A 15,307-nucleotide genomic window follows, 5' to 3' on the forward strand; every position below is an offset into this window, starting at 1 on the left:
TTTAATCCTCATAACAACCCTAAGAATTAGGTATTATTATTGCCACTGTTTTGCAAAAGAGAAAACTGCAACAAAGAGAGGTTAAGTGGTTGCCCAACTGACACAACTAAGAAGCACTAGTGCCAGGATTTGCCCCTCACCTGACAGTCCACTCCTAAGTCCACATTCTTAATGCCCACAGGAAGCTGCCTCTTTGAGAAAGGTTAACTTTGAAGTCCTGTTGGTCTCATGGGCTAGAACTACAAGGAGGAAGGGTTCCATTCCTCTTTTATCTAAAGTGGAATGATCCCTTCTTTTTGTTTTTAAACAGAGGTGAATGAATGATTTAAGGCCCTCTGTGTACAGGTGTGAGCATGTAGTGATTTGAACACCTTAAATTTGTCCTAGATTTGTGCTAACTTGACCATGGGGCTTATGTCTTTTTGTATTGACAATAAAAGGCTGAGATATTTAAGTTTGAAAGGAGCTTCTGCATTTGAAATAGGAAGGTGCTTTCATGAGGAATGTTTATTGCTCTTCAAAAATTGAAACTGCCTACCTGAAAAAGGAGTTCAACCCAGGCTTAACAGACTGGACGCTAAGAAAGCATTTCATAGAAGTCTTTCCAAGTTGGTATTTGTTTAATAGTGAGTCTTATACTGTAAGTTTTCTGGGTTGGTTTTGGTTTACTTTGGTTTGCTTCATAGTTATCCAGGATTGTTCTTTCAGCCTTTATGTCCATATTTTTCAACTCATATTAAATACTACAGAAAACTAATATTCACAACGATGCACTGAGATGCACTTCCAAAATATCAGAAATAAAGACTTACCCATGGGGAGGTTGTATTCTAGTAGCAAGTGGAGATAAAGAATAAACAAATATAAAAATAAGTTAAACAAGATAAATAACCAGTAATGATAAACACTATGTAGAGAATTAAAATAGGCTGATATGATGCAATGTCTATTAACACAAGGTGGTCAAGCAAAGACTCTGTGCAGAGGTGGTGACAATTAAATGAGATCTGAGTGACAAGTGGGAAAAAATATTCTAGGCAAGAAAAGCACCTAGTGTAAGGGCTGTGATATGGTTTGGATTTGTGTCCATGCCCAAATCTCATGTTGAATTGGAGGAGAGGGCTGGTGGGAGGTGATTGGATCCTGGGGGTGGATTTCACCCTTGCTGTTCTCATGATTGTGAGTTCTCACAAGATCTGATGGTTTAAAAGCATGTAGCACTTCCCCCTTCACTCTCTCTCTCTCCTGACCTCCTGACGCCACGAGAAGAAAGTGCTTGCTTCCCCTTCACTTTCCATCATGACTTTAAGTTTCCAGAGGTCTCACAGTCATGCATCCTGTTAAGCCTGTGGAACTGTGAGTCAGTTAAACCTCTTGTCTTGGTAAATTACCCAGTCTCATGTAGTTCTTTATAGCAGTGTGAAGGTGAGATCAAGTATGATAGGTTTGGAAACAGAAAGACCAGTGTGACAGGAGTGCAGAGGGGGGAAAGAGAGTACTGCAGATGAGGGGGAGAGGTAGGCTGCAACCAGAAGCAGAGCTCTGTATACCGGGGCGGGACAGTTTGATTTGCAGTGGGAAGCAATTGGAGTGCTTTAAGCAGAAGAATAGAGTGATCTAAGTTTTAAATGCTGTCTTGCTGCAAAGTGGACAATGGATTGTAGGTGGCAAGAAAAGAAACAAAAGACTGGCTAGGAGGCTTATGCAGTGGTCTATGGGTGTCTGACTACAGCTCCTGGGTTGTTAAAACTTATCCTATATTACTTTTTTCATTTTATCCTTTTTTATTTTATGTCCTGTTAAAAAAAATACATTGTGGGCTGGACGCGGTGGCTCACGTCTGTAATCCCAGCACTTTGGCAGCCGAGATGGGCAGATTACCTGACGTCAGGAGTTCAAGACCAGCCTGGCCAGTATGATGAAACCCTGTCTCTACTAAAAATACAAAACTTAGCTGGGCATGGTGGCGGGCACCTGTAATCCCAGCTACTCGGGGGGCTGAGACAGGAGAATTGCTTGAACTTGGGAGGTGGAGGTTGCAGTGAGCTGAGATCGCATCATTGCACTCCAGCCTGGACAAGAGCAAAACTCTGTCTCAAGAAGAAAAAAAAAAAAAAAAATTACGGGAGGCCATGATTTTTACTGAGCTCCTGCACTAGGCACCAACAGACCAGACCAAACCACAATGGAGTCACTCATACTAAGTGCCACATAATCAAACCGAAGCATTCAGAAAGTAGATAGATCCCCAAACACACCAATTGTTCTGACAACAGGAGATTCCGGTCTACCTGGTCAGCATAATAAATGAGTCTCCTCTGCTTTAACCCTTCCAAAACAAAAAAAGGAAGAAATCTGAAGTTACCTGATGTTAACCAATCAGCTTTTTTTTTTTCCTATTGCTCTGTTTCCTTGTTCCCACCTTATAAAGCCCCCTGTCCTGCCATGCCCTGTGGGAGCTCTCATTCTGTTTTATAGAATGGAGGCTGCCCCATTCATGAATGGTGAATAAAAGCCAATTAGGTCTGGTGCATGCCTCATGCCTATAATCTGAGCACTTTGAGAGGCTGAGGCAGGAGGATTCCTTGAGCCCAGGTGTTCAAGACTAGCCTGCGCAACATGGTGAGACCCACCCACCTATAAAAAAAAAAAAAAAACTTAAAAATTAGCCAGGCATGGGTATTGTGGTGGTCTGGGGTCCTAGGTACTGAGGAGGCTGAGGCGAGGGGATGGCTTGAACCTAGGAGGTCAAGGCTGCTGTGAGCCATGCTCACACCACTGCTACTGCACTTTAGCCTGGGTGACAGAGTGAGTGAGGCCCTGTCTCAAAAATGAAAAAATATATATACCATTTAGATCTGTAACTAAATTTGTTGTAATTTTGTCTTTTGGCAGTCCTTATTCATCTCAGGATATTACAGTATCTTGCAAAATGATTGTGATAGTATGTGAAAGTTGTTTTGTTTTACTGTCTTTATTAGGAAAAATAATAATAATAAAGTCAATCCCTTGTTTTTACCCCAAGTTTTGCTTTTGAAATTGTGCTGATTTGGATTGGAGTCTACTGGCCTACTCTTCTAGACCATGGAGAGAATACACAATATCCTAGAAAACACAGAAACGAAGAGTGTGCATAGCATGTTTCTTGAAATGAATGACTGAACAATGAAGCACAGGACAACATAACAACACAGTATAACCTCAGGATGCATTGAGTCATTTGGCCCTCACTTGGGCATGCCTTTGGCTTCGTTCTTGGTGTCTTTTATTGAAGCTTCCCAGGAACACACCTGTCCTGCCTCTGATTTGAACCTTCTTGATTCCCACCTTCAGCAGTGTTCTCTCCCACAACTTCGACAGAGATTCTCTAATCATCCACAAAGGCATTAAAGCTCCACTCACTTTATATTTATGTCCTTTTCCCTGGAATGGAAAGAAACCTCTGTGTTGATTGAGATCATTAGAAATTCCCCCAGAGAGACATGGACTCATTGTGTTCTTCCCGTGTGTTAATATGGATTTACCAGAAGCCCCTGGAGAGCTGTGTGTTTATACGCACAGTTCCTGTTCAAGAAGGGTAACGACCTGCAGTGTTTACAGTGCACAGGCCCTTTGGAAATGGTCTCCAAGTGACTTTAAATAAATTGAAGCGAGTTAGAGGCACACTGTTCCTGACGCGTGCTATTTCTTCTGGGCAGGCTCCCTGGGGAAGGATGAATTGATGCTGTGTTGAGCTCTCCCTGCACAAAGAAGAAAGTTTTCTGAGGAGGAGCCCCGGAGAAGAGCAGGGGAAAGGGTGAGGAGGGAGGGAGAGAGGAAGGCCTCCTTGGCCACTGAATGTGTGGGGCTTTTACAAACTGTCCTTTTTAAAACCTACAATTTCAGGCCTGAAATTAAAATTTAGGTACATCAAGATGGTGCAGAACATTAATGTGGAGGGACATTTAGAGTATTTTTATCAGGGCTTCTTATAAACTCAGTGTAACCACACAACCAATTCAGTCTGGTTCAGTGTTGTCTGTAACAATATTTAACAAAGTGATGAGTTGTTTTTCAATTGCAACAGACCCCCAGGTTGCAAGTCAAGTAACCAGAGCATGCCCAGGTGAACCAAGCATGTCAGATTTGAGACTGTGGAGCTAACCTGAAGGAAAAAGTCGTCCGTAAGCAGCACCTAAGTACTCAGATCAAGAGGCCAGGCCCAATTAAGAAGGGAGAGGTGCCCTGTTTTGTTGCAGTATGAAGTTAAAAGCCAAGGACCCAACACCACATCTTTGCATCACCCAATCAGGTCACACTTCTTTGCATCTTCCTGTCTTCCTCATAGCTACTCTCTGCCTGTAAAACCTGTCCCCAGTCCCCAGCTCTGGGAGACAGACTTGAGCACTGCTCCCTGTCTCCTGGCCAATTAACTTGCAATAAAGCTTTTTTCCTCCTTAAAAGCCAGTACCATATTATTGTTTTCTATATGTGTTGAGCAGTAAGCTCATTGCTTGGTAACTCTGGGGTGTGGGGTCTGGTGGTGGTGCTTCAGGGAACACGAGGTGTAGTGTCGTCTTGAATTCCTTGAAAATACAGGCAAAATGTAGTTAATATAAGTACATATGCACTTTTTCTGAGGAGCATATTCTTAGCTGTTATCACACAAAAGAGCCTATAAAAAACACATTGCTGTTCTCTCATCCCCATAGGAGTGGCTGCTTTTCTATTCCCTGGTATAGGCTCTCTTCCAGGACCACAGTTTTTTTATTTTACTTAAATGCGAGCTATCTTTCAAAGAGCGCTAGAAGAGAAAGATGTACCATATCTAAAGTGCCTGGCTTCTGAGTGTGTGAACAAGACAATCCATGTCTCTTTTCCCTTGCCTGGCTACGGCCTTCCCATAACTTTCTTGCTTTCCCAATTGTGTGCCCCTGAGGCCTCTGCTGGGAAATGTACCCTCTCTCAGGGATGGTGCTCTCTAGCCCCTGTGAGCCCATTACTCCTCCCCTCTCCTGGTCTGTTTTTGAAGGAGCCAAAGGGAGTTTCACATGCAGCAAAGATTATTTGCATTCATATTTGTCACAGTCTGGAAGGTTCTCAGCTTATAAGAGATCATTATTAAGGTTATTTCAGAAAAAAGATTGTTTTCTTTTCCTATTACCTGCTTTATTTTTAATGAGAAATGAAAACTAAGCCTAATAGAATTAGAGACTCATAGAGTTGACAGAAAATAATTGTCAACTTCCAGCTCAATACAATAAGTATTGATTCATTCAGTGAACTTTCCTTTAAAGCCTATCTACTGAATGTGGAGGACACAATGATAAGCAAGACATAGTAAGAAAAAATTGTTCATGATCTATTAAAAGGCAGTTAAGAAGTTTTAAAAATGGGTTAGGTGCTATAACGGAAATACGTTCAGTATATGAGACTTAAGATTTGCTTTTATTTTTAATTTTTTAAATTTGCATACATTTAAGGAGTAGAAGTGCAGTTCTGTTATATCATGGATATGTTACTGGCACCCTGGGTTCTTGTAATCTCCCAAGATAGAAATCAAGAGAGATCACTAGACATAGCAGCAAAGAGGACATTTATTTAGCTTGTGCACAAGGAAGCCAGGCCTGTGGAACGAAAACGTGGGGGAGGGGTGGGTATGTCCCTGGAAGATAGTATGGGGGTTACCTTTAAAGGATTTTTCTGTAGGGAAGGGTTTTGTCAGGGCACAGATAGATAGGAGGGGTTTCTCTAGCCCTTGTGCAGTGGCTTGACATGCTTCTTTAGACATTGAACATAACATTAGCATTTTAAATCTCTATCCCTGGGTGACATTTTTTGCAATAAAATGAGGAAGGGGTAAGTATAAGTTGAAGTTTAACTGCACATATGGGGTCCTGGGGAACTCCTTAGCCCCATAAAGCAGGAACTTGTGGTTAATAGCTTCTTGGGTCTTTTGTTGCTGATTGGCTGGAAGTTGGGTAAGCTATAGCTTGAGTAAGGGACTTTTGTGCTTTTTCTCCAGACCACATCAAAACAAAAAGCCAGCCAGCCTGCTTGTCTCAGATATATTGTGTGGTGGTGAAGCTGGGCTTTTAGGGTAACCATTACATGAATAATGTACACGTACCCATTAAATAATTTCTCATCCCTCACCTCTCCACCACCCTTCTGAGTTTCCAAAGTGTATTATTCCATACGCTGTGTCCGTGTGTACAGATTATTTAGCTTCCACTTATAAGTGAGAACATGCAGCATTTGACTCTTTGTTTCCGAGTGTTTCACTTAAGATATGGCCTCTGGTTCCATTGGATGGTGTTTTCGATGGACTATTATCAAGCTTTTGCCTGAACATTTCTGACTATTCAGTTCTAAAATATCAGACTGAGCTGAAATCGTCTCTTAGTTACTAATATCATATATTAAGTATATATGCCCAAAGGGTCAGGCAGGCTTACTAATTGAGTGAAGAGAGTTGGGTATAAGGTTATAGCCATTTGAGTCAGGGGCACTTTGCATATTAAACATATGAAAATGCTTTCTTCTTTCAGAGGAGATTTGCTTTCTTCTATTTTTCTTCTTAAAGTGTGCATTTCTGCCTGTGTTTAATATCCCATGTCTAACAGTAATATAGACAAAAAAATCCACTCTTCTCTTTACCATAAGATACACAGTAATGCGTATATAATGATAAATGACAGCTTCAGTTTGGGAACACAGTGAGGATTGTGAGGGACTATGGCAAATTGTGAACACCTGCCTCATCTAAATGGATGCCTAAATTATCCATGCAGGCTGACCCAGTGTGACTAATTCCTCTGATATTTCAAGAAAAGCCAACACAAAACTTTCATGTTTGCATGTTAAACATGTAACAGCTAATCAAATAAGTTCACAGACTAATCCTGGCCCATGGCAGTCTATTTACTACATTCGAACAGACAATGATCTTTGTAACTCCAAAAAGAATATTTCTTTGGATTGTTACTCAGAACAAATGTACTCCTTCAGTATTTCATTCACTCATTCATTCTTTCATCCATCTATTCCTTCCAATATTTATTGAGTGCATATGAGCCAACCATTATGCACTGGGTATAAAGCTAAAACTAAAAATATGATAAAGATCCTGACCCTGAGGAATTTGCCATCTTTCCATCTCTCATCTTGTCTATGCTGAACCTTTTACAACAAACTTGAGCCTTTGAGATTGGCTCTTTCCTCTTCTGATTACCCAATTTTAATGAATGACTTAGTTGGTCAGGAAGGCTTAGTCTGAAGAAGTGTGAAACTGTGTAAATTTGGCCACCCTGTGGACACTGAGCCTAGATTCTCTTCTCTGAGGACAGAAGCCCTCATGCCCTTCTCTCCAGGATCTGTCTGATTTTTTATTGATCCTCAGATCAAGAATGTGGAGGTTTTAGTTGCTCCTCCCAGTAGCCTAGTCCAGTTGTCCCCAACCTTTCTGGCACCAGGGACCAGTTTCATGGAAGAAAATTTTCCTGTGTACCGGGGTAGCAGGGGAATGGTTTTGGGATGATTCAAGTGCCTTACATTTATTGTGCACTTTATTTCTATTATTATTTGCATATTAAACATATTGTAATTATTAATGTAATAAAATAATATTACAATAAAAATATTGTACTATATAATGAAATAATGATACAACTCATCATAATGTAGAATCAGTGGGAGCTCTGAGCTTGTTTTCCTGCAACTAGATAGTCCCAGTTGGGTGGTGATGATGGGAGACGGTGACAGATCATCAGGCATTAGATTCTCATAAGGAGCGCACAACCTAGATCCCTCACATGTGCAGTTCACAACAGGGTTTGCACTCCTATGATAATCTAATGCTGCTGCTGATCTGACAGGAGATGGGCTCAGGTGGTAATGTGAGCAATTGGGAGTGGCTGTGAATACAGATGAAGCTTCGCTTGCTGATCCATTGCTTACCTCCTGCTGTGCAGCCTGGTTCCTAACAGGCCACGTACCAGTATTGACCCATGGCCTGGGAACTAGGGTCCTTTGGTCTAGTCCACTGACCTCTCCCCATTTCCTCTGGGTGGGGCATATAACAATTGGACTATTTCACAAGGTCAAGTCTCACCTCAGAGCACTGGAGTCAGATCCACCCAACATTTCATTTTTCTGGTCTTTGGTGGGAAAAAGATTACTTCAATTTTCTTTCCCTGCAGGAATGAAAATGAAACGGACAACGTCTCTTTCCTGTTCCAATTTGATTTGTCATCCTGTAGTCTGAGATATTCAGAATTCCATAGGTTATAAGTTGTGTATATATCAGGTATTTAGAATTAGCCTGTCATCACCAACTTAGAAATCTGCCATAATTATTTCTGAATAGTCCAGTGGGAACAAAAAAGGAACGATCAACAAGTTCTGCTCTCTATTCCTTAGATTCATCTGCCAGAATATAGCTAGAACTGTTCAAAATTCTGTGGTTTATAAATTCTGCATGTAATCAGGTGTTGGGAATTCCATAACATCTATACCAAAATGGTGGCTAATAACCACATGTGATTTTTTGAGCACTTTAAATGTGGCTAGTCCACACTGAAATATGTAGTAAGTGTAATATATAAATAAAATTTTAAAAACAAAAGCAAAAGGATATAAAATATCTCATTGATGATTTTTGAATATTGATTACCAATTGAGAAGATAATATTTTGGATATATTGGCATAATTAAAATACATTATTAAAAATAGTTTCCCTTTTTTTAAACATGGCTACTAAAATATCTAAAATTACATATGTGGCATGCATTATCTTTCTGTTGTATAGTGATGGTCTAGACCTTAATTTTGTCAACTGACTTACCAAAGAGGAAGCATTTGCATAACAAAAACAAGTTAAGGTACAGGATAAAGACTGGACTAGTGTTTTGGTAAAATACTTTAGTTGTGTAGACATCTGCAGGCAATATCTGTTAGGATGTATGTCCCCCAACCATGCTCTCTACTCTACTTTTCCCTGTAAAAATATTAACTCAATTGGGATTGTTACAACTTCTTAGTTATAAGAAGATTTATTTTAAGATAAAGTTTAGAAGTCTGTTTTTTTCGGCATTTCTATCTCAGGAAATACTTAAAGAGATTGAACAGTATGTTTCTTTTCTTTCTTTTTGGGGAGGATTTTTTTTAGTTTAACTATAATAGTCTTACAATACAGAGTATTGGTTGAATGGGAATTTCTGTAAGAGGATTTTTAGTAAACATTCTAAAACGTATGCTTTTCTTCATTCTATTTATTTCAGTAGCAGCTGTGAATAAGCTCTCTGATACCCTGAAGAGTCCCTTGTGAGGTGGTCACTAATGGTGCTTCCAGATGCACACTTTGGGAGGTTGGTTTGTGGTGGCACCATGGTGGAGAGAAAACATTCATTCCTGGTTTTTCCCAACTGTGGATATGATGGGAAGGGAAATCATCTCTAGTGGCGGGGACTCTTGCCTCCAGCCCTCTAGGACTTGCCTCTGGATCACCATTTGTTCAGGGAAGACCACAGCAGCCAGAATGATGTATTTTGGGCTTGGATTGCCTTCTATGTGGAGTGAGGAGACAAATGGGCTTAGCACCTACCTTCTAGTCTTTTCCATGACACCAAAATTTTTAAAAATATAATTTTACTATATTTAAGGTTGTTTAATCATAATTCTGGAAGAAAGAAAAATGATGCAGACTCAAATTTGTAGAATAACTGCGTGTTGGGACACATTTTTAACTAAGTAATCAAATAGCTTATCTTTATAAATGACAGATTTTTCTCTGCTTTTCCTCATGCTCTTTTAATGGTATCTGTAGTCTCTTTGTAACTAATACAGAGACATTACTTCGGTTTTTTTTCGTCCTGGCTGACCATATTTTTGACAGGCATGAACTCATTCTGTTTCCATGCAGTAAATATAATTTTATACTGACAAGTGGCTTTTAAGCTAATGTACACCTGTGACAAAGCTGTCTTTGGGAATCACAGACTTGCTTTTGTTACGAGCTACTTTTTGCTGTGCATCCTATTCACACTGAGGACCTAGATGAAGTAATGGACTGAAAATTAAGTGCAGTCATATGCTGTATAACTGCATATATGGGGTAGATTTGTAAGATTATATTGGAGATGAAAAATTTCTAATGTCTAGTACAACATAGTTGTTCTGTCATCAAGGCGCAATGCCTTATGCATGAGTTTGTGGTGATGCTGGTGTAAACAAACCTACTACACTGCAAGTCTTGCAAAATAGAGCACATATAATAATATATGTTACATAAGACTTGATAACAAGAATAAATGACTATGTTAGTGTTTACATACTTACTATACTTTTTATTGTTATTTTACAGTGCACTCCTTCTAGTTATTAAAAAAAAATAAATCTAACTGTAAAACAACTGCAGGTAGGTCTTTCAGGAGATGTTCTAGAAGAAGACATTGTTATGGGAGAAGACAGCTTCACGCATGTTATTGCCCCTGAAGACCTTCCAGTGGAAAAGATGTGAAGGTGAAAGACATGGATATTAATGATCCTGACCCCACATAGGCCTAGGCTAAAGTGTGGGTTTGTGTCTTGGTTTTTAACAAAAATGTTTGGAAAGTAAAAAGTTAAAAGTGATTTTCAGAATAAAAAATCATTATAGAATGAGTATAAAGAGCAAAAATCAATTTGTACAGTTGTACGGTGCATTTATGTTTTAAGCAGTTTTTACAAAAAAGTAAAAAAGTTTGTTAAAAATGTTAAAGTCTATGAAATAAGTAAACTACAATAGATAACATTAATTTAAAGTCTAGAGTAGTGCATAGTAATGTCTTAGGCCTTCACATTCACTCACCACCCACTCACTGACTCACCCGGAGCAACTTCTCGTGCTGCAAGCTCCATTCGTATACCTACCATTGTGTTACAATTGCCTATGGTATTCAGTATAGGCACAGTGTAGGCACACTGTGCAGGTGCCTATGAGCAATAGGCTATTCCTTGTAGACTAGGTGTGTAATGGCCTATACCATCTAGGTGTGTGTAGGTACACCCTATGATGTTCACACAACTTAACTAAATCGCCTAAAGACACATTCCTCAGAACATATCCTTGTTATTAAGCAATACATGACTGTATAAGCTAAATTTTCTTCTCTCTACTTGATTTCAAATAATAGCTGGTGAGCAGGACTTAAAAAACCACTAACATACTGTCTTCATTTCTATAAAGTTTATACCAACTATCTGCATGACAATTTCCTTTTGTGTATAATTACAGTGGACTTTATTAGCATCCCAGTGAACAGTTTTTTAAATTATTAAACATCATTATCATTATAAATACAAATAAAGGCCCACAGTCTTTTATTGCAGTAAATTGATATGTAAGGTTTTTCAAGCAGCAAGCATCATGAAGTGCCTATTATCATGCTAGCGCTTTATTCTTACTCTAAATGTATAGTTAACCTTTTCCTCATCTTGCTTTTTCTGCATAGTACTTATGATACAGAACTGTGAATGCTTTGAAAGGACTATATGAAAGTTAGCATAACGTTCTTCAAGTTAGAATGACAAGTTATGTGAAAAATGTATATATTTATATATTTATGTATGTATATTTATAGATATTTATATATGTATATAAACACACACATATATATGCATAAATTATATTCCAAGTTATTTCATAAGTTTAGTGTCTCCATGGGAACAAAATGAAAGTTATGAATTTATAAGGCAGAGATATCCAGGCTTTGAAGTCCTCTTTTCGTGATGTAGAGAGCTGGAATTGTCCGGTTCCCTGTGCCCCATCACAGTTAACCACAGGTAGTCTACCTGCAGTAGGCACCTGTTTCTCTCAGGCCAGACAAAAGCTTTCAAGGGACACATGGGCACAACATTTTCTTAAGAGCCCAGTTCTCAGAGGCTTAACTTCCACCTGTTTACTGTCCTAGAACAGATGTGCTTGAGAATGTGCTGTGGCCATGGAACCAGGATGATTCTCCTCGCCTCTCTTTCCTGTTCACAGTGAACTTGTCTTTACAAGTCATGATTCTCACTGCTCCAGAATCTTACTAATGCCTTCCTTACACCTCTGGTGTAGAAACTTGAGGTAATGCAAATGGACAATTGAAGTACTGGGGTCAACAAAAACCTCCTTTAATTAAGGCTCCATAAAGCCAAAGTCCATTTCCTAATTTCCCCCAGTCTCTTTCTCTAAAGAGTAAAGCATGGCATTAGAAATAGCATATTTTGATCTCTGTTGCAATGTTCTGAATTCAGAAGTGTTCTCACCAAAATAGGTACCATCAGTTTATTTGAATTAAAAACATGAAATGATAGTTTCTGACAGAGAGTTAGTCTGATTTGCAATTGGTTTGATAATGAAAACTGATTTTGCCAATTAAGCTAAATGGTAGACATGTTTCACAAATGGTATGAGTTAAATCTCCCCATTTTAATGAAAATATTTAAAACTTATTATCTTGTATGCAAATACATAATAAATGTATTCTATTTTTTAAAATTGATATATTAAAAAAGTTTTTTTGCAAACGTGTATTAAAATTCACAGAATGTTCACTTCACAACCCAGTTCTAACTTAATTGGATTGAGCAAGGTGCCTCTAGCTGAAAGAGTAACAAATATAAATAAAAACTCCTTTGATAAAGGACCAGCCTTTTGGTGCATTTTTCAGAAAGTAGAGGAGTAAAAAATGATTCTAATGACAGAGTTACATTACAAATCACTTTGCATCAGGTGGGTTCCAGTTATTTGCTTTCACAAAGGAATTGAGTTTTCAGTTGATACAAAATTAAAGATAATTTTTGATGATAAATCACTATGTGCGTTTTGGCATTCTGAAAGGAATTCACAGAACTGAATCACTCCTATGAGACAACTCTTCCTGTTATCATATGAACTATCCATAAAGAAAAAACTGGGAATACTGTTGATGTTGCTTAATGCTTTGTTCTAGCAATAGGTAAAGTTAAGATACAAGAACAATAGCCCCCAAAAACGCATTTTTACATTTAACATTTAATTGTCAAAATGTGTTATACAGATGTATGTGTGTGTGTGTGTGTATATATGTGTGTGTGTATATATACACACATATATATACACACACACATATTTGTGTGGTTTGATCCAGTCTGAATTAATAATAAAGGTAATAACAGTGCAAATTGAACTTTTGGCATGTTAAACCATATGATTACAATACATTTAAAAATTTAAATGTATATACATACTTATGATGTTGAAGGATCAATTAATAAGAGATTTTGAAGCATAAATATATATTACAGTAAGTTAAAATGCTGTGGGTAAAATAGAACAGGAATATTTCTTTCAGGGAGAAAGGAAGGATGTAAATTATCTTTTAAGGAAGAGTTTCTTCATGTTTGTATAAATGAAAAGTGATGGAGTTTCACATTGCTATGGCATTTAGACTCCACTGGGCACATTTAAAGCAATGATACTAAGGTTTTATTTTAAAATGTCAGTATATACAATGAACTGAAAATCTATTTATTTAAAATTATGATGCAAATTTAAATATTAACCTAAAAGATGAGAGAGGACACATAATTTTTTAAAATTCTTTTATGAAGCAAAAAGGTAAAATGCCACTACTGTGAACTCTATAGAACTCTGACAATAGGTCACTGGCAGTGTGTTACATTGCTTTAAATGTCAGCATTATAGTTCTGGTAAGTGATTTTTTTAGTCTAGATGAAAATCTGTACTTAAAGTACCTTGGAGACAATGATCAGAAGAAGGAACAAATGAGCAAGGCAGGTAACCATCTTAATTCAATGCTTGCAGAGAGGGAGTACGTGAAACTGCAGGTTTCACCTGATCACTATGCCTGATCACCTTGGGCATAGTGATCACAAGCTGATAAAGCTTAGGTTGAATTCTAAGGAAAAAGGGAAGTTCTATTAGTAAAATGACTTTTTAAAAAGTTTCAGCAGGCTTTGATACTAAATGCAAAAAAGCCATGGAAACAAGACAAAAGGGGCAAAGGAGTCGGAAAGCATTTCATTTAGGGATATTCATTTAGGGAAGGATGTTAAAGAAGGCCATTTGCATTCACAGGAAGACAGGAGATGTGTAGGAAGAAGTCGAGAAAATTATTTGACAAAGCAAATTATCATAGAAAATGAAAAACAAAAAGATTAATTTTAAAAAGAAGACCTCAGTTCAGCTTTCTACAAAGAGACAGAAAAAGCATAAAGATAAATTATATTTAAAAAATTAAGATTATGCAGTGACATGGTTTTTCTTCACAGAAATCTCATCTTGAATTGTAGCTCTCATAATTCTCACATGTTGTGGGAGGGACCTGGTGGGAGATAATTGAATCATGGGGGCAGTTTCCCCCATACTGTTGTTGTGATAGTGAATAAGTCTCATGGGATCTGATGGTTTTGTAAGGGGTTTCTCCTTTCGTTTGACTCTCATTCCCTCTTGCCTGCTGCCATGTAAGACATGCCTTTTGTCTTCTGCCATGATTGTGAGACCTCCCCAGCCACATGGAACTGTGAATCCATTAAACCTCTTTTACTTTATAAATTACCCAGTCTCTAGTATGTCTTTATCAGAAACGTGAGAACAGACTTATACATGCAGACAAAAGAGTAATGAGAATTAGCACATGTTCTTTGAATTAGGAACAAAATACACACCGTAACTGATCAAAGAAAGGAAGAAAAACATTTTGAAACTACATTTTTGTCATTAATTTGACTTAGAGTATTTCATCTGCCATATTAATCACACACAATAAATATTTAATAAGCATCTACTGGGCCTAAGGCATTCTGTTGGTACACACAGACACACCTTGGTCCCCAGCCATGAGTTGTTTAGATCTCATGGGAAAGCAAAAGAACATAAAAATAACTACAAGAACTAGTGGTGTTTTGAGATCCAATTAGAAACTTAGCCAGGAGGAAAATTAATTTTAACGAGTAGGCAGAAAAGAATTTGTGTATTTACTCATTCTTTCTACAAATATTCACATGCGTATTTTGTGACAGCGTAGAATGCTTGATGATGGTTCCAGGGAACTCCTGAAAGTGTTGATGGTATCTGAAGTTCTAGCTCCATTCACCTTCCTGGCATGGCAGCCTTCAGTTTGAAGCCAAAATATATGTTGCCTATTTGCATGAATGTTTCATTGACCATGAGTTGACCAAGTCCTTTTTGAATTTCTCAGTATCTCAGTTTTGCATTTCACTATAACAGAATTAAGTCTGCCCGCCTCAGTGTGATGGTCAAGGCTTTTCATTTTCTCATCACAATTTAACCTCCAGCTT

The 15,307-nt window shown here is 38.1% G+C and overlaps 1 long non-coding RNA gene across 1 annotated transcript; it reads left to right on the forward strand.

The window, feature by feature from the left end:
• Positions 1 to 1,223: 1,223 nt before the first annotated feature.
• On the forward strand, positions 1,224 to 4,457 carry LOC115900011. Its single transcript, XR_004059685.1, has 3 exons — positions 1,224 to 1,356; positions 1,853 to 1,913; positions 3,026 to 4,457. It is a non-coding gene; the product is annotated as an uncharacterized LOC115900011 (long non-coding RNA).
• Positions 4,458 to 15,307: the final 10,850 nt, after the last annotated feature.

This window comes from Rhinopithecus roxellana, chromosome 10 (genome assembly GCF_007565055.1).
Source record: "Rhinopithecus roxellana isolate Shanxi Qingling chromosome 10, ASM756505v1, whole genome shotgun sequence".
In the NCBI taxonomy this organism is placed as follows: domain Eukaryota; kingdom Metazoa; phylum Chordata; class Mammalia; order Primates; family Cercopithecidae; genus Rhinopithecus; species Rhinopithecus roxellana.